Genomic DNA, 20,467 nt, shown 5'->3' on the forward strand with positions numbered 1-20,467 from the left:
GTCCTTGCTCTCTGTACCACACGCGCTTAACCCGACTCCCCTAAAGTTTTTATTTATTAATGAGAAACATAGGAGGAGAGAAAGAACCAGACATCGCTCTGGTACATGTGCTGCCAGGGATTGAACTCAGGACCTTATGCTTGAGAGTCCGGTGATTTATCCTCTGCGCCACTCCCGGACTACAGCCAGTAGCTTGTTTGTGCAATTGTCAGAAATATGCAAGACAGTGCTCGCTTCGGCAGCACATATACTAAAATTGGAACGATACAGAGATTAGCATGGCCCCTGTGCAAGGATGACACGCAAATACGTGAAGCGTTCCATATTTTTTAAAATCCTTAAAGCATGTTTATTGTAGCGAGAATTGTTAATGTATTAACACTGCAGTTTTCAATAAAGATTGACTTGTGTTGCATATCAAAAAAAAAAAAAAAAGAAATATGCAAGACAAGGGCGAGGAAAACAGTTCATGCAGAGTTGCTCTTTTTCCTTTTTTTTTTTGAATCCACTGCTCCTGGAGGCTATTTTCCCCCTTTTGCTGCCCTTGTTGTTTAGCGTTGTTGTTATTATTATTGTTGTTATTGCTGTTGTTGTTGGATAGGACAGAGAGAAATCGGGAGAGAAAGACAGACACCTGCAGACCTGCTTCACCACCGGTGAAGCAGCCCCCCCTGCATGTAGGGAGCCGGGGGTCAGACCGGTATCTTTAGGCCAGTCCTTGGGCTATGCGCCATTTGGAGACAAATAAATAAATTAATTAATTAAAAAAATATTTAAAAAAAAGAGAGAGCCTGGGAGCCGGGCTGTAGCGCAGCGGGTTAAGCGCAGGTGGTGCTAAGCGCAAGGACCGGCATAAGGATCCCGGTTCGAGCCCCCGGCTTCCCACCTGCAGGGGAGTCGCTTCACAGGTGGTGAAGCAGATCTGCAGGTGTCTGTCTTTCTCTCCTCCTCTGTCTTCCTCTCCTCTCTCCATTTCTCTCTGTCCTATCCAACAACGACGGCTACAACAACAATAAAAAGACAACAAGGGCAACAAAAGGGAAGATAAATAAATAAAATTACAAAAAAAAAAAAAAAAAAGAGAGCCTGTTGGGAGCAGTAGGATCTTGCAGGTAAAAAGCTCCAAAGGAAAAAAGAAAGAAAGACGGAGAGAAAGAAAGAAAGAAAGAAAGAGAAAGAGCAGGTGACTACAGGGGAAGTCCAGGCACACTGTAGGTTTCAGCGAAGCAGCCCTTTATGTTTTCATTGGGACCCAGGTGGGTGGTGACAGATCTGACTAACAGCCCTTCCTCCTGGGTCAGTGACTAAATCTTCTCAGTTTGCTTCCTTCCACGAAGATGACTTATGTGCCAGGAAGGGGCCCAGCCCCAGCCCCCAGCCTGCTCCAGCTCTGCCTCCCCCTGCCTGGCATGCCCAGCCAAGCCTGTACCCAGGACTAGGCCCAACCCTTTCTTAGCCTTTCCCAGGTGCTGACACCTGTGTGCAGCTGTGACAGCCCCTCTGGCTGTGCACAGAGACTACTTGTCGAGAGAACATCTCACCAGATGGTAGAAGAAGATCTGAAAGCTGGAGATCCACTGAAAGCTTCCCCCACTTGGTATCCTTCCCTCTCTCCCTCTCTCTGATGCTCCATCATCATCTTCTTCTCCTCCTCCTTGTCCTCTTCCTCCTCCTCCTTCTTCTCTCCCTCTCTCTCTCTCTCTTTCTCCCTTTCCCCACTCATCTGAAATGAGAAATGAAACTGAGTAACAAAAAATTAAATGAACCCATCCATAAGTGGGTAGAGTATTTGAATAGAATATTCACAAAAAAAGAGATCTAAAAAGCCAACAGACATATGGAAAAGTGCTCCAAGTCATTGATTGTCAGAGAAATGCCCAATAAAGACAATAATGAGATACCAGTTCACTCCTGATAGAGACTATTATGTAGTAACAAGTGCTGGAGAGGCTAATGGGGCAAAGGAACCCTCCTGCACTGCTGGTGGGAATGTCAGTTGGTCCAACCCCTGTGGAGAGCAGTCTGGAAAACTCAGCTGAAGGCTAGAAATGGACCTATCCTGTTGGGCATTACCCCATCTCCCCCCTGCTCCATTATGCATTGCTTGATGCAGTGGTCTATTTACATAATCATTGTTTTGTCTGAGACCTGCCCTGCCTGCAGGGCATTGGTTTAACTCCACTGGTTAGATGGAAGCTTGAGTGCTCCCCCCCCCCCTCCTAGCCATTTCCTTTTCCTACCTGCCACTTCTGCTTCAGAAGATATAAAGGCATTTTTCTCTGATCAATAAAAGCATTGCATTGCGTTCCCACTCATCCACGAGAGTTCCTGGTTCCTCTCCCACGTCGCTGAGTAAGCAGCAGCCTAGGTTGGCTCTGGTCGAGTTCTCTTCAACCCAGAGAGCATGTGCCCGGGAAGAAACACCCTCAGGCTAGCCCTGCACTATCCTATGACCCTGCAATTCCTCTCCTGGGGATATATCCTATGGAACCAAACACACCCATCCAAAATGATCTGTGTACACATATGTTCATAGCAGCACAATTTGTAATAGCCAAAACCTGGAAGCAACCCAGGTGTCCAACAACAGATGAGTGGCTGAGCAAGTTGTGATCTATATACACAATGGAATACTACTCAGCTATTAAAAATGGTGAATTCACCTTCTTCACCTCATTTTGGATGGAGCTTGAAGGAATCATGTTAAGTGAGATCATTCACAAAGAGAAGAATAAATATGGGATGATCTCACTCATAGACAGACGCTAAGAAATAAGAACAGAAGGGGAAACACAAAGTAGAATTTGGACTGGGTTTGATGTATTGCACCAAAGTTAAGGATTGGGAGGGGGGTTCAGTCCCTGGTGCATGATGGTGGAGAAGGACTTAGGTTACGGGTGCTTTGCAGAAATTGAGGAATTTTATTTCTATTTTAAAATTTATTTTAATTAATTAATTAAAATATTTTATTATTTTTATTTATGTAATTAATTTGTTCGATTAATTTTAATTGGTTTATTATTATTTTTAACCAGAGCACTGCTCAGCTCTGGCTTGTGGTAGTGCATGGGATTGAACTTGGCACTTCAGAGTCTCAGGCATGAGAGTCTCTTTGCATAACCATTATGCTATCTACCCCAGCCCATTTCTATTTATTTTTAAATAAGTACTGGCACTACAAATCCACCACTCCTAGTGACCCTTCCTTCCTTCCTTCCTTCCTTCCTTCCTTCCTTCCTTCCTTCCTTTCTTTTTCTTTTCACTTGATAGGACAGAGAGAAATTGAGAGGGGTGGAGGGGTAGGGAAGGAGAGAGAAAGAGAGACAATACAGACTTGCTTCACTGCTCATGAAGCATCACCCCTGCAGGTGGGAAGCAGAGGAAAAGAGGAGGCACCAGGGGAGAGGTGACTGACACAAACAGAAAGACTAAGAGGTACTAGGTTGCTGGGCTTACCAGCCACTTAACCACATACTATTCACCACTATAGCTTCAAGAGGCGGGGAGACAGTGTAGTAGTTATACAAAAGACTTTCATGCCTGAGACTCTGAAGTCCCAAGTTCAATCCCCAGCATAATCAAAGCCAGAGGTGAGTAGTGCTCTGGTCTTTCTCTTTGTATCTCTTTCTCTCTCTCCCTCTCATATTAATACAAAATAAAATTAAATACATTCAGGGCTGGCAAAATAGCATAATGGTTATGCAAAAAGCCTTTCATGCCTGAGATAACCAACCCAAGGTCCCAGGCTCAGTCCCCAATAACACCATAAGCTAGAACTGAATAGTGCTCTGCTAAAAAAAAAATAAATAAATAAAACATTTATTCAGTGTCTAATCTATATTGGACACTGTTCTTAGCACAGGTAATGTAGCTCTGCATAAAGCCAATAAAAAGGGGCCAGAAAACAGCTCATCTAGTAAAGCATGTGACTTGCCACAGCCAAAGTCCTAGTTCAAGGCCCAGCATCAGAGGGAGTACCACAGCCACAGCACCGGAGCAGGCTCCAGTGATAGCCTTTCTCTCCCTCCCTCTCTCTCTCATGCTCGCGATCTCTCTCTCTCTCTCTCTCTCTCTCTCTCTCCCTCCCTCCACTTACCTGAAGGAAAAAAAAAATAAAACAGGCAGAGCTGGGCGGTAGCCACTGGGTTAAGCGCACATGGAGCAAAGTGCAAGGATCAACAGAAAGATCCTGGTTCAAGCCCCCTGGTCCCCACCTGTGGGGGGAGGGACTCGCTTCACAAATGGTGAAGCAGGTCTGCAGGTGTCTATCTCTCTTCCACCTCTATCAATTTCTGTCTGTCCTATCTACCAACAACGACAGCAATAGCAATAGCAACAACAATAACACGAACGATAAACAGGGGCAACCAAAGAGGAAAAAATACAAATCCAGGAGCAGTGGATTCCTAGTGCAGGCCCAGCAATAACCCTGGTTGCAAAAAGAGAGAGAGAGAGAGAGAGAGAGAGAGAGAGTTAGGAAGACAGCATAATGCTTATGCAAAAGATTTTCATGCCTGAAGCTCCAAAGTCCCAGGTTCACTCCCAGCACCAGCATAAACCAGTTAATCAGTGTTCTGGTAGCTCTTTGCGTATTTTTTTGTCATTAAAAATATATCAATGAAGGAGCCAGGCGGTAGCGCAGTGGGTTAAGCGCAGGTGGCACAAAGTGCAAGGAGCAGTGTAAGGATCCCGGTTCCAGCCTCTGGCTCCCCACCTGCAGGGGAGTTGCTTCACAGGCGATGGAGCAGGTCTGCAGGTGTCTGTCTTTCTTCCCCTCTTTGTCTTCCCCTCCTCTCTCCATTTCTTTCTGTCCTATCCAACAACAATGACCCCAGTAACAACAATAACTACAACAATAAAACAAGGGCAACAAAAGGGAATAAATAAATTAATATTAAAATATATAGATGAAATATTAAGAAAAAAAGACTAGGGCAAGGGTAGATAGCATAATGGTTATACAAAGAGACTTTCATGCCTGAGACTCTGAACTCCCCAGCACCACCAAAAGCCAGAGCTGAGCAATGTTCTGGTTAAAATAAATAAATAAATAAAAGACTAGCCAGAAGCAGTGAAATAACACATGAGTGAACACGCACATGCACACACACCCTTTCCACGAAAATGTTTCCTGTGGTCAAGTGTTCCCATACCTCATCCACACAGGGGTAAGATAGTTGTGGTATCTTTTTAGCCACCCGCAGCTGGGCCACCATTTCACCAGTAAAAATGTATTTCTACCATCCATTGAGCTAATTAATGAACCTTCTGGTCTAAATTTCAATAAAGATCCTTGAAATCCTTAAGTAGCCACCTGGGGCATATGGGTTCCTGATTAGGGCACTTCAGATACTAACCACCTCTGGAGTGTGAATTCCTAATAGGGCAAAGCTAATGATAAGCAACCTCCCCTAGAGTGTAGATTGAAGTTAATTTACACACAAGCACACTGTTTATCAGAAGGGATTTTAAACGAAATTATCACAGAGGTAATAGAGCACTAGGGTAGGGGGGGCTGGTTGCCCAGGGCTCCCATGTTTCACATATGTGTTTGAAAATACTGAAAGATGAGTTTGGCAAAATAGCTCACTTGGATAACACGCTGCTTTGCATGTGTGAGACCCAGGTTCGAGCCTGACCCTCACTGCACTGAAGAAATCTTCTTTGGTACTGTAGCCTGCCCTGCCCCGCCACCCAAAACAATAAACTGAAGAACAGCTGAGATTTAACTTACCCTGTAAAGTCCAGATCTGACTAGGTTTGAGTCCCCCCCTGCCATCCTAGGAGGGCCTTTGCCCTTGCCCTTCCCTTGCCTTTGCCTTTACCTTGCCGGCACCCAGTCCCAGTGACAACCCTGGTGGGGGGAAAAAAAAAAGGGAAGCCATAGGCTTCCTGGGAATCCTAAACCCTATTTATACATGGGTGGAGGAGTCTCTGGAATATTTCTAGGTAATTGCATATCTTGAACACCTTCATTTTAGCATAAAAAGGAAAAAGGAAAACCTTGTTTCTTTCTTTCTTTTCTTTTTCTTTTTTCTTTATCAGAGTCCTGCTCAGCTCAGCACTCTGGCTGATGGTGGTGTGGAGGATTGAACCTGGGACTTTTGGAGCCTTGGGCATGAGAGTCTCTTTGCATAACCATTATGCTATCTATCCCTACCCTGAAAAACTTCATCTCTAATCATCATTGTTGATCAGTCATGACAGCAGCATGACCTTGGTGGTCAACAAACCACTTTTTTGTTTTTTAAACCAAGAAAACCCATTTCTTGTCCTTGAGAGATGGCTCACACAGTGAGGCACACACTTTGCCCTGTGCGAGCCCCCAGCACATGGGAGCACCAGGCATAGAGGAATCTCTATGTTAGTGGAGTTGCGCTGTGCTGACTTTCCTTCTCCATCTGTCCCTCTATCTGGAAAAGAAAATATCTGTGGGGCTGGGCAGTGGCGCCCTGGGTTAAGCTCACATGTTACCATGTGCAAGGACCAGGGTTTGAGCCCCTACTCTTCACCTGCAGTGGGAGATGCTTCCCAGGTGGTGGAGCAGGTCTGCAGAGGTCTGCCTTTTCTCTTTGTCCTGTCGAATAAAATGGGGGGGGGGAGAAAAAAGAAAAAATGGGCACCAAGAGCTGTCGATGCGTAATGTTGGCATAGAGCCGTAGCAGTAACCCTAGAGGAAAAAAAAAAATAGCAGCCCAGAAAGTGGCACAGTGAGTGGGGCTGTGGCCTCTGGGGATTAGGTCCCTATTATTGCACACAGCCACATGCTCTGGCTCTCTCTCTCTTAAATAAGTCTTTTAAAAAATATTTATATATTTTTTTCCCTTTTGCTGCCCTTGTTGTTTTATTGTTGTTGTTATTGATGTCGTCGTTGTTAGATAAGACAGAGAGAAATGGAGAGAGGAGGGGAAAAGAGGGGGAGAGAAAGACAGACACCTCAGGACCTGCTTCACCGCTTGTGAATCAAACCCCGCCCCACACAGGTGGGGAGCCGGGGGCTTGAACTGGGATCCTTAGCCAGTCCTTGTGCTTCGCCCCATGTGTGCTTAACCTGCTGTGCTACCACTTGACTCCTGTCTTTTTTTTTTTTTTTTTTTTAAGATGGGCTGGGTGGTGGAATACTTGGTTCAGTGCACACACACATTACCTTGCACAAAGACTCAGGTTCAAGCCCCCGTCCCTACCTGTAGGGTGGAAGCTTCATGAATGGTGAAGCAGAGCTACAGGTGTCTCTCTTTCTCCATCTCTATCTCCCCTTCCACCTCAGCTTTTCTCTGTCTCTACACAATAAATTAATTAATGAATTAATGAATGAATGAATGAATGCATGAATGAATAAAATCTTTTTTAATTATTTATTTACTTATTCACTGCTTAGCTCTGGCTTATGGTGATACAGGAGATTGAACCTGGGACTTTGGAGCCTCAAGCATGAGAGTCTGTCTGCATAACCATTATGCTATCTACCCCTGCCCTAAATAAAATATTTTTTAAAAAGAGACCACTGGTAGAATTGCACAAGGACCTGGGTTCAAATCCTGGGCCCCTACCTGCAGGAGGAAAGCCCCACAAGTCATAGAGAGAAGTGCTTTAGGTCTCTCTCACTCTCTTTCTCTCCCATCAGTTCTTTTTCTTTTTAAATAGAGAAGCAGAGGATGCAGAGAGAGTGAAAGAGATCACAGCACTTCAACTCCCTTCAGTGTGGTTTTGGGCTGGGCTTAAACCTGGGTTTCACACATGGCAAATAAGTACATCAATAACAACAACAATAATAACAACAACAACAATAAAAAACAACAAGGGCAACAATGGAGGGAAAATAGCCTCCAGAAGCAGTGGATTAGTAGTGCAGGCACTGAGCCCCAGTAGGTAAAACCTGGAGTCAAAAAAAAAAAAAAAAGAAAAGAGGGAATTGAGTGGTGGCGCAGCAGGTTAAGCGCAGGTGGCACAAAACGCAAGGATCCCTGTTCAAGCCCCCGGCTCCCCACCTGCAGGGGAGTCACTTCACAGGTGGTGAAGCAGGTCTGCAAGTGTCTATCTTTCTCTCCCCCTCTCTGTCTTCCCCTCCTCTCTCCATTTCTCTCTGTTCTATCCAACAACAATGACATCAATAACAACAATAATAATTACAACAATAGAACAACAAGGGCAACAAAAGGGAATAAATAAATATTAAAAAGAGAAGACAAGAAAAGAAAAGAATTTGCGGACTGGGAGATTTCTAAAGACCTCAAGGCTGGTTGCTGGGGGCTGGGAGGTGGCACACACAGTTAAGCTCACGTAGTAAGTACTTTACACAAGGACCCACTGTAGGACCCAGGTTCAAGTCCCCGATCCCACCTGCATTGGGGCCTCTTAATGAGTGGTGAAGCAGGTCTGTAGGTGTCTCTTTTTTTTTTAATTTAAATTTATTTGTATATTTATTGGATAGAGGGGGAGAGAGAGAGAGAGAGAGAGAGAGCCACCTGTAGCACTGCTTCACCACTCATGAAGCTTCTCCCTTACAGGTGGGGACCAGGGGCCCAAACCTGAATCCTTGTGCACGGTAACATGTGCGCTCAACCAGGTGTGCTGCCACCCAGCCCCCAGGTGTCTCTCTTTCTCTCTCCCTCTCTATCTCTCACTCTCCTCAATTTCTCTCTGTCCTAGCAAATAAAATAGGAAAGAGAGAAAGGAAGCAAGGAAGGAAGAAATGGAGAGATAAGGAACGAAGGGCAGCCAGGACTAGTGGATTCTCACTGCCAGCACCGAGCCCCAGCAATAACCAGCTGTGCCATGGCCTGGCCCCTGGTATATACCCGTTTTACAGGTAGATAAATAGAAGAGCTGCAGCACTGTTAGTGAATGAGTCCAAGTCAGAATATGGAAACTTGATCAGTTGGGAGTGAATCTCCTGAAACCATTTAGCTCCACTTAAAAGGTATGTGTGTGTTATTTATTTTTAAAAAAATATTTATTTATTCCCTTTTGATGGCCCTTGTTTTATTGTTGTAGTTACTATTGTTGTTATTGATGTCTTTGTTGTTGGATAGGACAGAGAGAAATGGAGAGAGGAGGGGAAGACAGAAAGGAGGAGAAAGACAGACACCTGCAGAGCTGCTTCACCGCCTGTGAAGCGACCCCCACCTGCAGGTGGGGAGTCAGGGGGCTCGAACTGGGGTCCTTCCACAGGCCCTCGCACTTCGTGCCATGTGCACTTAACCCACTGTGCTACCACCTACCCCCCACCCCCAGCCCTCAAATTCTTAGTTGTCAAGACCTATGTGGGGAGATACAGTTTTTACCATTTTCAGGGGTCTAGCAAACCTAGCACATATGTCATCACTGGGTACTCTACACAGCAAATGTTTACTGAATGCCTGCTATGTGGCAAGACCTGTAGAGTCCCCGGCAAAAAGTCCAGGGATGTGCTGATTGTACACGGGGGTAGATAAAGCCCAATAACAGGAGAGAGGACTGAAAAGGCTCTGGAGAGAGCAGAGCTTTTGGAGTGGGCTCACTTAGCTGAAGAGTGAGCGTTTGAGAAAGGCCAGACACAATGCAGGTTCTGCTGTCTCATACATTTGAATCGATTCCATCAGTGCCATTTGGCTGGCAGGAAGTTGCTACTCTCTGTGGATTTATCAAGTGAGACTCAAACCTCTGACATAAAGAAGAGGCGGAGGCGTATTTTACCAGAGCTGGCCTGCAAAGTAGGGGCGACCTGTCAGACACACCCCTATGTGCATGTTTGCATGTGGGTGGAAACCACTGGTGTATAATCTGGACAATCTAACTGGCGCCCTTCCTCTGTGAAATAGAGTAAGTTAAGTCATGTGTGTTTTCAAAGGAGGCTTAGCAGTGAAGACACTGGATCTTTTCTAGAGTGAGAAAGTCTGATCTCTTAGAAGAGCAATTCTGGGGCTCAGGCAAGGGTGCACCTGGCAGAGTGCACACATTACAATGTGCAAGGACCCAAATTCAAGCCCTCAGTTCCATCTGCAGAGCAGAAGCTTCATGAGTGGTGAAGCAGTGCTCCAGGTGTCTGTCTGTCTCTGTCTCTTTCTCTTCCCCTTCACTCTTAATTTCTCTGCCTGGGGTGGAGGAGATAGCCTAACAGTTATGCAAAAAGACTTTCATGCCTGTGGTCCAGGAGGTGGCACAGTGGATAAAACATTGGATTCTAAACCATGAGGTCCAAGCAGCACATGTACCAGAGTAATGTCTGGTGCTTTCTCTCCTCCTGTCTTTCTCATGAATTAATTAATTCTTAATAAAAAAACTTTCATGCCTGAGGATCCAAAGTTCCAGGTTCAGTCACCCACACCACCATAAACCAGAGCTAAGTAGTGTTCCCACCTGTCTCTCTCTATCATTAAACTAAAAAGCAGGGAGTTGGTCGGTAGCGCAGCGGGTTAAGCGCACGTGGCATAAACTAAAAAGCAAATAAAATGCATACTGTAAAAGTGAACTACAGTTTAAACATGACTTATGCCCCTGTCCAAAAGTAAATAAAAATATAAAAACAAAATTAAAAAAAAGAAAGGAAAGGAAGGAAGGAAGGAAGGAAAATGAAAAAAAAAGAGGGGGCTGAGTGGTAGTGCAGGGCACATAAGTCATCTTCTTGGAAGGAAGCAAACTGAGAAGATTTAGTCACTGGCCCAGGAGGAAGGGCTGTTACTCAGATCTGTCACCACCCACCTGGGTCCCAATGAAAACATAAAGGGCTGCTTCGCTGAAACCTACAGTGTGCCTGGACTTCCCCTGTAGTCACCTGCTCTTTCTTTCTTTCTTTCTTTCTTTCTTTCTTTCTTTCTTTCTTTCCTTCTTTCATTCATTCTCTCCCTCTTTCTTTTTTCCTTTGGAGCTTTTTACCTGCAAGATCTTACTGCTCCCAACAGGCTCTTTTTTTAAAAAAAATATTTTTAATGAATGAATGAATTAATTAATTACTTTGTCTCCAGGGTTATCACTAGGGCTCGGTGCCCACACTACGAATCCAGTGCTCCTGGAAGTTATTTTTCCCATTTTGTTGCCCTTCTTGTGGTTGTTATTGTTGTTATAGCTGTTGTTGGATAGAAAAGAGAGAAATCAAGAGAGGAGGGGAAACCAGAGAGGAGGAGAGAAAGACAGACACCTGCAGACCTGCTTCACTGCCTGTGAAGTGACCCCCCTGCAGGTGGGGAGCTGGGGGCTCGAACTGGGATCCTTATGCCAGTCCTTGCACTTTGTGCTGTGTGCGCTTAACCCGCTGTACTGTGGCCCAGCCCCATGGCAAACAAGGCTGCAGGTTCTCTTCCTCCCTCTCTCTCACTTTCAATATTTATTTATTTATTCCCTTTTGTTGCTCTTGTTATTTTATTGTTGTAGTCATTGTTGGATAGGACAGAGAGAAATGGAGAGAGGAGGGGAAGACAGAGAGGGAGAAAGACACCTGCAGACCTGCTTCACTGCTTGTGAAGTGACTCCCCTGCAGGTGGGGAGCCGGGGGCTGGAGCCAGGATCCTTGAGCTTTCTGCCACTTGCGCTTAACCCCCTGCGCTACTGCCTGACTCCCTTTCTCTCCCTTTTTTTTTTTTTTCCTGTCACTTTTTTTTTTAAATTTCTTTCTTGGGGAATTAATGCTTTACATTCAACAGTAAATACAATAGTTTGTACATGCATAACATCCCCCAGATTCCCATTTAACAATACAACCCCCACTATGTCATTCATCATCTTTCATGGACCTGTATTCTCCCCACCCACCCACCCACCCCAGAGTCTTTTACTTTGGTGTAATACTCCAATTCCATTTCAGGTTCGACTTGTGTTTTCTTTCCTGATCTTGTTTTTCAACTTCAGCCCGAGAGTGAGATCATCCCATATTCATCCTTCTGTTTCTGACTTACTTCACTCAACATTATTTTTTCAAGGTCCATCCAAGATCGGCTGAAAATGGTGAAGTCACCATTTTTTACAGCTGAGTAGTATTCCATTGTGTATATATACCACAACTTGCTCAGCCACTCATCTGTTGTTGGACACCTGGGTTGTTTCCAGGTTTTGGCTATTACAAATTGTGCTGCCAAGAACATATGTGTACACAGATCTTTTTGGATGGATGTGTGATATATCCCCAGGAGGGGGATTGCAGGGTCATAGGGTAGGTCCATTTCTAGCCTTCTGAGAGTCCTCCAGACTGTTCTCCACAGAGGTTGGACCAATTGACATTCCCACCAGCAGTGCAGGAGGGTTCCTTTGACCCCACACCCTCTCCAGCATTTGCTGCTGTTACCTTTTCTGATGTATGACATTCTCACAGAAGTGAAGTGATATCTCATTGTTGTCTTGATTTGCATTTCTCTGACAATCAGAGACTTGGTGCATTTTTTCATGTGTTTCTCGGCCTTTTGGATCTCTTCTGTGGTGAATATTCTGTCCAAGTCTTCCCCCCATTTTTGGATGGGGTTATTTGTTGTCTTGTTGTTGAGTCTGGCAAGCTCTTTATATATGTTGGTTATTAAACTCTTATCTGATGTATGGCATGTAAAGATCTTCTCCCATTCTGTGAGGAGTCTCTTGGTTTGGGTAGTGGTTTCTTTTGCTGTGAAGAAGCTTTTTAATTTGATGTAGTCCCATAGGTTTATACTTGCCTTAGTCTTCCTTGTAATTGGATTCGTTTCATTGAAAATGTCTTTAAAATTTATGCGGAAAAAAGTTCTTCCAATATTTTCCTCTAAGTATCTGATAGTTTCTGGTCTAACATCCAAGTCCTTGATCCACTTGGAATTTACTTTTGTATTTGGTGAAATAGAGTGATTCAGTTTCATTCTTCTGCATGTTTCAACCCATTGTTTCCAACACCATTTGTTGAAGAGACTCTGCTTTCCCCATGTAATAGTCTGGGCCCCTTTGTCAAAGATTAGATGTCCATACGTGTGGGGCCTCATTTCTGGGCTCTCAATTCTATTCCACTGGTCAGTGTGTCTGTTCATGTTCCAGTACCAAGCAGTTTTGATGACAATGGCCCTATAATACAGTTTGAGATCTGGGAGTGTGATGCCTCCGGTTCTGTTCTTTTTTCTCAAGATTGTTTTGGCAATTCTAGGTCTTTTCTGGTTCCAGATAAACATTTGTAGCATTTTTTCTATTCTCCTAAAAAATGTGCTTGGGATCTTGATGGGGATAGCATTAAATTTGTAGATGGCTCTGGGTAATATATTCATTTTGATGATGTTAGTTCTTCCAACCCATGAACATGGAATATCTTTCCACTTCTTTGTGTCTTTTTCAATTTCTTTGAGTAGTGACTCATAATTTTCAGTAAACAAGTCTTTCACTTCTTTGGTTAGGTTTACTCCTAGATATTTTATTGTTTTTGTTGCTATAGAAAAAGGAACTGATTTCTGGATTTCAATTTCTTCTAACTTAGTGTTTGCATAGAGGAATGCCACTGACTTTTGAATGTTAATTTTATAGCCTGACACCTTACTGTATTGCCTGATGATTTCCAAAAGCTTCTTGCTGGATTCCTTAGGTTTTTCCATGTATACTATCATGTCATCTGCAAATAAGGAGAGTTTGACTTCTTCTCTTCCAATCTGTATGCCTTTAATTCCTTGCTCCTGCCTGATTGCTATGGCAAGAACTTCCAACACTATGTTGAATAGTAATGGTGATAGTGGGCAGCCCTGTCTAGTACCTGATCTGAGGGGAAATGCTTCCATTTTTTCACCATTGAGTATGATGTTGGCTGTAGGTTTGCTATATAAAGACTCCACTATCTTCAGGAATTTTCTATCTATTCCCATTTTTTGTAGTGTTTTGATCATAAAGGGATGTTGTATTTTGTCAAAGGCTTTCTCTGCATCTATTGATATGACCATGTGGTTTTTGGTCTTGCTTTTGTTGATGTGGTGGATCACATTGATTGATTTACGTATATTAAACCAACCTTGCATGCCTGGGATAAACCCCACTTGGTCATGATGAACAATCTTTTTTTTTTTTTTGTACAGTTAAGATATTTATTTAACTTATTTTTTTTTTATTTAAGAAAGGATTAATTAACAAAACCATAGGGTAGGAGGGGTACAACTCCACACAATTCCCACCGCCCAATCTCCATATCCCACCCCCTCCCCCGATAGCTTTCCCATTCTCTATCCCTCTGGGAGCATGGACCCAGGGTCATTGTGGGTTGCAGAAGGTAGAAGGTCTGGCTTCTGTAATTGCTTCCCCGCTGAACATGGGCGTTGACTGGTCGGTCCATACTCCCAGTCTGCCTCTCTCTTTCCCTAGTAGGGTGGATCTCTGGGGAAGCTGAGCTCCAGGACATATTGGTGGGGTCTTCAATCCAGGGAAGTCTGGCCGGCATCCTGATGACACCTGGAACCTGGTGACTGAAAAGAGAGTTAACATACAAAGCCAAACAAATTGTTGAGCAATCATGGACCCAAAGCTTGGAAAAGTGGAGAGGAAGTATTAGGGAGGTACTCACTGCAAACTCTAGTGTACTTCTGCTTTCTTACTTTGGTGCCATACTCCAAACTCAGTCAATTTCTGCTTTGCGTTTCTACTTCTTCTTCTTCTTTTTTTTTTTTTACATGCATAACATTCCCCAGATTCCCATTTAACAATACAACCCCCACTATTTCATTCATCATTTTTCATGGAGCTGTATTCTCCCCACCCACCCACCCATGATGAACAATCTTTTTGATATACTGCTGTATCCGGTTGGCTAGAATTTTGTTCAATATTTTTGCATCTGTGTTCATCAGAGATATTGGTCTGTAGTTTTCTTTTTTGGTTGTGTCCCTGTCTGCTTTTGGTATCAGGGTGATGTTAGCTTCATAGAAGCTGGCAGGGAGTATTCCAGTGTCTTCAATCTTCTGGAAGACTTTTAAAAGTAGAGGTATTAGTTCTTCTTTGTCTCTCCCTTTTTATTATTTTTTAATTCATGAAGAAGACAGCAGGGGAGGCAGAGAGAAAGAACCAGCCATCATTCTGGTACATGTGCTGCTGAGGGTCAAATTTAGTACTTCATGCTTAAGAGTTCAATACTGTATCCACTGCGTCACCTCTTGGACCACTCTTCCTCCTTTTTCCATTTCTGTCCTATCAAATAATACGAATAAAAAGATAAAGGGAGAACAAAGGAGAGAGCAGGAATGGGTGAGAGACTGAAAGGGAGAGAAAGACAGAGGGACATACACAAAGGTGGCAAAATCTTTAGTTAATATGAGTGGATGAATATTATTACATGAATCTAGGTAGTTCTATGGGTGTATATTATCTAGTCTTATATTATCAACAATGTTGAAATTTGGAAAACCTCTCTAGTGATGGGAAACACAGTTTTCTCCAGAAAGTCAATTCTGAGACAACTTATTTTAGTCTTGAAGTGTAAATAGTGCAGTGAGAACATTCCTTTGTGGCTTTGGTAGTTGTCATTCCCAAGAGTCCAATCTCTATTCATTCTCACTCTTCACACTTTTTTTTTCAGCAATTCTGCCTCCTAGATGAACACCCATTGTCTGTCAAACTTTTAAAAAAATTTTTCTTTAATATTTATTTATTTATTCCCTTTTGTTGTCATTTTATTGTTGTAGTTATTATTGATGTCGTCATTGTTGGATAGGACAGAGAGAAATGGAGAGAGGAGGGGAAGACAGAGAGGGGGAGAGAAAGATAGACACCTGCAGACCTGCTTCACCGCCTGTGAAGCGACTCCCCTGCAGTTAGGGAGCCGGGGGCTTGAACTGGGATTCTTACTCGGGTCCTTGTGCTTTGCACCACGTGTGCTTAACCCGCTGTGTGTGCTACTGCCAGACTCCCGTCTGTCAAACTTTTAAGAGTTTGTGTAATTTAATCTTTAACATTGTTTTTTTTTTTTTTTTTTTACCATTCTGTTGTTATCTAACTTAAAAAGGGGTTTGTGGGGGCTGCTGCAGCACTAAAAAGGATTCATAGCAGGGAGCTGGGAACCGGTTTAAACAATACAAGGTTTATTAGGGTGAAACAGGTAAAAGGCAAAATAAGCAATCATCATCAAGGGTTAAGAGTACGCTAGGTTCATAAAGTCTTAGTATAGTTATCAAAAGTTTAGTCCCATAAGATAAACAGTTATCAACTCTGTAAAGGTTGCTCATGGTTGTAGAAGGGTCTGAAAGTTTACCAGCTAGTAGAGTCACACATGTTCAGTTCTCAGGAGAAGTAGCCATGGTGGATATCTGTCACACCTCTGTCGAGATGCATCTGACCAAGAGAAGCAGCAGCAGCCAAATACATTCCCTTTTCTGCCTGTCCTGCCTCAGAGTGACATAATTTGTATGCTAATAGTCCCAAACTCCTGTTGGGGTCACAACACCTTTCTAGTGGTGATTTCACAGGGCCATGAATGTATTTTTCTGTGTTTCTGCATTATTGCTTCTCAGTTCTACAATTTCCCATCACACAGACTTCTGTTTTTTTCACCTTTTAAAAAAAAAATTCTTTATTGGGGAATTAATGTGTTACATTCAACAGTAAATACATTTCCCAGTTTTCCATATAACAATACAACCCCCACTAGGTCCTCTGTCATCCTTCTTGGACCTGTATTCTCCCCACCCACCCACCCCAGAGTCTTTTACTTTGGTGCAATACACCAATTCCAGTTCAGGTTCTACTTGTGTTTTCTTTTCTGATCTTGTTTTTCAACTTCTGCCTGAGAATGAGATCATCCCATATTCATCCTTCTGTCTCTGACTTATTTCACTTAACATGAATTTTTCAAGGTCCATCCAAGATCGGCTGAAAACGGTGAAGTCACCATTTTTTATAGCTGAGTAGTATTCCTATATATATATATATATATATATATATATATATATATATATATATCTCACAACTTGCTCAGCCAATCATCTGTTGTTGGTTTTTTTTTTCACCTTTAAGATACAACTCAAAGTTAGATGGAAATGTAGGTCTTATTATATACATCTGCTTTCTTTTAAAAATTTATTTATTATTTAATAGAGTCTAAGAGAAATTTCAAAGGGAAGGGGAGGTAGAGAGGGAGAGAGACACCTGCAGCCCTACTTCACCACTTGTGAAGCTTTCCCCCTGCAGGTGGGGAGCAGGTTCTTGAACCTGGGTCCTTGCACACTGTAATGTGTGTGTTCAACCAGGTGCACCATGGCCTGGCCCCCCATCTGCTTTCTTTATCATTACATAGTCTACATTTTTCTTTTCTTTCCTTTCCTTCTTTCTTTCTTTCTTTCTTTCTTTCTTTCTTTCTTTCTTTCTTTCTTTCTTTTTACCAGAACACTGCTCAGTTCTGTCTTATGGTGGTGTTGGGGATTGAATCTCAGACCTCAAAGCCTCAGGCTTGAAAGGCTTTTGCATAACCTTTATGCTGTCTCTCCAGCCCAGCCTACATTTTTCATGACAATCTTCATTGAATGTATAACCCCAGCCCCTAGGAATTAATTTTATTTTTAAAAAATTACTATTTCTTTATTTTAAAAAATATTTATTCCCTTTTGTTGCTCTTGTTGTTTTATTGTTGTAGTTATTATTGATCTCGTTGTTGTTGATAGAGAGAAATGGAGAGAGAACGGGAAGACACAGTGGGGGAGAGGGAGAGAGAAGGACACCTGCAGACCTGCTTTACCTCCTGTGAAGAGACTCCCATGCATATGGGGAGCCAGGGGCTGGAACTGGGATTCTTGCTCAGGTCCTTGGGCTTTGCACCACCTGCATTTAACCCGGTGCGCTACCGCCTGACTTCCTCTTTTCTTTTCTCTTCTTTTCTCTTCTCTTCTCTTTTCTTTTCTTCTTCCTTTTTTGTTTGTGCCTCCAGGGTTATTGCTGGGAAGGAGTGCCTGCACTACAAATCCATTGCTCCTGGAGGTTATTTTTTCCCAATTTGTTGCCCTTGTTATTATTATTGTTGCCATTGCTGCTGTTGTTTTGTTGGATAGGACAGCGAGAAATTGAGAGAAGAGGGGAAGACAGAGGAGAAAGACAGACACCTGTAGACCTGCTTCACCGCCAGGCTCAACCTGACGCTGTTGACTGGCTATGGAAGAATGGCAAACGCTAGAAGAAGAACCGCCTGTGAAGTGACCCCCCCCTGCTGGTGGGAAGCCAGGGGCACCGCTGTGCTACCATTGCCCCCCACTAGTTCTTTTTAAGTACTAGAACACTGCTTAGCTTTGGTTTATGGTGGTGCAGTGGGACTGTCAATCCTCAGGCATGAAGCTATTTTTGTATATGCTAACTCCCCTGCCCCCATTTTCCAGGAATTAAGTATAATGACCTGCACAGTCAGGGAGGTGGTTCAGTGGGTAGAGCTTGGGAAGAGGCTCTGAGTTCAAACTTGATAGCCCTGTGTATTTAGGAGTAATGTTCTGATTTTCTCTTTAAACATAGTGCCTAGTACATAAATCTAGTACATTTTTCTTAAAGAATTATTTATTTATTTATTCATGAGAAAGATAGGAGGATAGAGACAGAACCAGGCATCATTCTGGTACTTGTGCTGCCGTGGATTGAACTCATGGTTGAGAATCCAGTGTTTTATTCACTGCGCCACCTCCCAGACCACCCTAGTAACAGACTTTTTAAGGTGTTTTTTTTTTTTCCTTCCCCCCAAAACATTGCTTGATGCTCGGGCTTGAATCCTGGATCCTCAGATCCTCAGACACAAAAGCCTTCTTTGCACAACCATTCTACTATCTTTCCAGTATTCTCTGTTTCAAAACAGGATTCAAATACGTCCTTCCTGGAGAATGGGCTGTGGTTTTTGAGTTTAGTGTTTTATTTACACGGTTTTTGTGTGTGTTATGTGTATGAAGATATTTGTAAACCATCATGCCCTAAGAATATTGTTTTTATTTTTTGGGGGATTGTGGTTAACACGTAGGACATGTAAGAGCTGTCAGAAGAACTAAGGCATGGGCAAGACTTTCCAAAGATGAGTTAGTTGGAGCATGGAAGTCACCTGTTCTGAGATTGACTTCCCTCACATAACTACCCCTAAAATTCATCTACCTGAAAGTGATCCTCTCCCCTATTTTATAAAAGAAAGGCACCGTTTCTTCTCCACTTTAGATCTTTTTTAGAGTTCTGTACCCCAGGGATGCCAGAACTTGCAGGATTCACCCAGTAGGAACAATTGCTGAATGAGGACTGGTGAATGAGAATGGGCAACACATCCTTTTACAAGTCAGGGGGTTTTCAGTTACTTGCTTTCAACAAAGTTGAAAGAGAACCTAATCAGAGTTGTCAGCTGATAGATCATTAAATGTATTTTCTCTTTGTAAGGTCTTTATGTGATATTTTGGCATATAGTTTGGAAGGAGTTCAAAGAATTGAGTGGCATTACTATAACAAAACTCCATTCATTCTTGTCTACTTAGTTATGTGCACAAGTTTTCTAGTGCTTCCATCCATGGAATTGAAGACTTGGAATAGAATTGATGTGGAACACTTTCTCACTGCAGTAACACTCATTCAGTGCTAAAACAAACTCGTCAAAAGAAAAAAAAATGCGTCCAACTTTTTCTCTGTAAGATGCCTTCCACCAAAATTTTACTTTTGTACATAGCATTCCTTTTTAAGTAACTGAAATATATCCATTCATTTGAAGTAAGACTTAGATCTTTGTGGTCACAGAAAATTAAAAAAAAAGTAAAATTCAACTTACAACTCCCAATTTATATACAGGAATAATGAGTCCAAATATAAAAATATCATTAGAAGAATATTATTATTCCAAATATTATAAGAAGAAAGTTCTGGAGAGGATATGGCATACAAATGAGGCAAGAAGACAGAGGAAGGCTGGGAATTGCCCAAGTAGAAGAGATTCTATTTTGCAAAGTGGATTGTAGTTGGGTTTATTGTGCGGTATTGAGTACGTTGGTTCTATTTTAAGATGTGTGAGAGAAAAATCAAACGAGCTGGAATATCAAAGATATTATTTTAAACTGTACGGGGAGGCATGGCGTGCTTTGAGAAGGTTTAAAAAAAAGTTTGCAGCTCTTGCACATCGGAGATGTTTTATCTGAGACCGACAGAACTGTTTCTTGGGGGTTACCTAGACGCAGGTCAGATGCACATCGGTGGCTTTAGGTTGCATGCACTTCAGGATTTAGTACCTTGCACAGGCTCCTTTTTTTTTTTTTTTTAATTTTTCGTTTTGATGCATTTGAAGCGTTTCCCTTAGCAGGTTGCAGAGCTCTCAAAAGAGCAGGATCCGTTCGAGTCTTGGGCTCGGCGCTGGTGCTGTGAGGGGGAGCCCCCAGGCACGCCCGGAATGAATGAGTTCAGAGTGAGAACGCGCGGAGCGACTGAAATCCCCAGGCTGGAGGCGCTAAGGGAAAGGCGTGGGAAGGGCCGCAGGAAAGTCCGCGCGGCCGGCTGGGGCGTGGGGGCGTGGCCGGGCGCGGCGGGCGGGGTTATGGAGCCCACCGCGCAGGCGCATCGCCGCCGCCGCCGCCTTGGAGCTGGGCGG

At 43.2% G+C, this 20,467-nt stretch overlaps 1 non-coding gene across 1 annotated transcript; it reads left to right on the plus strand.

Annotated features, from left to right (window-relative positions):
* Window positions 1-226: 226 nt before the first annotated feature.
* On the plus strand, window positions 227-330 carry LOC132539597 (U6 spliceosomal RNA). Its single transcript, XR_009550938.1, has one exon. It is a non-coding gene; the product is annotated as a U6 spliceosomal RNA (small nuclear RNA).
* Window positions 331-20,467: the final 20,137 nt, after the last annotated feature.

The sequence above is a fragment of the Erinaceus europaeus genome, chromosome 7, assembly GCF_950295315.1.
Source record: "Erinaceus europaeus chromosome 7, mEriEur2.1, whole genome shotgun sequence".
NCBI lineage: Eukaryota > Metazoa > Chordata > Mammalia > Eulipotyphla > Erinaceidae > Erinaceus > Erinaceus europaeus.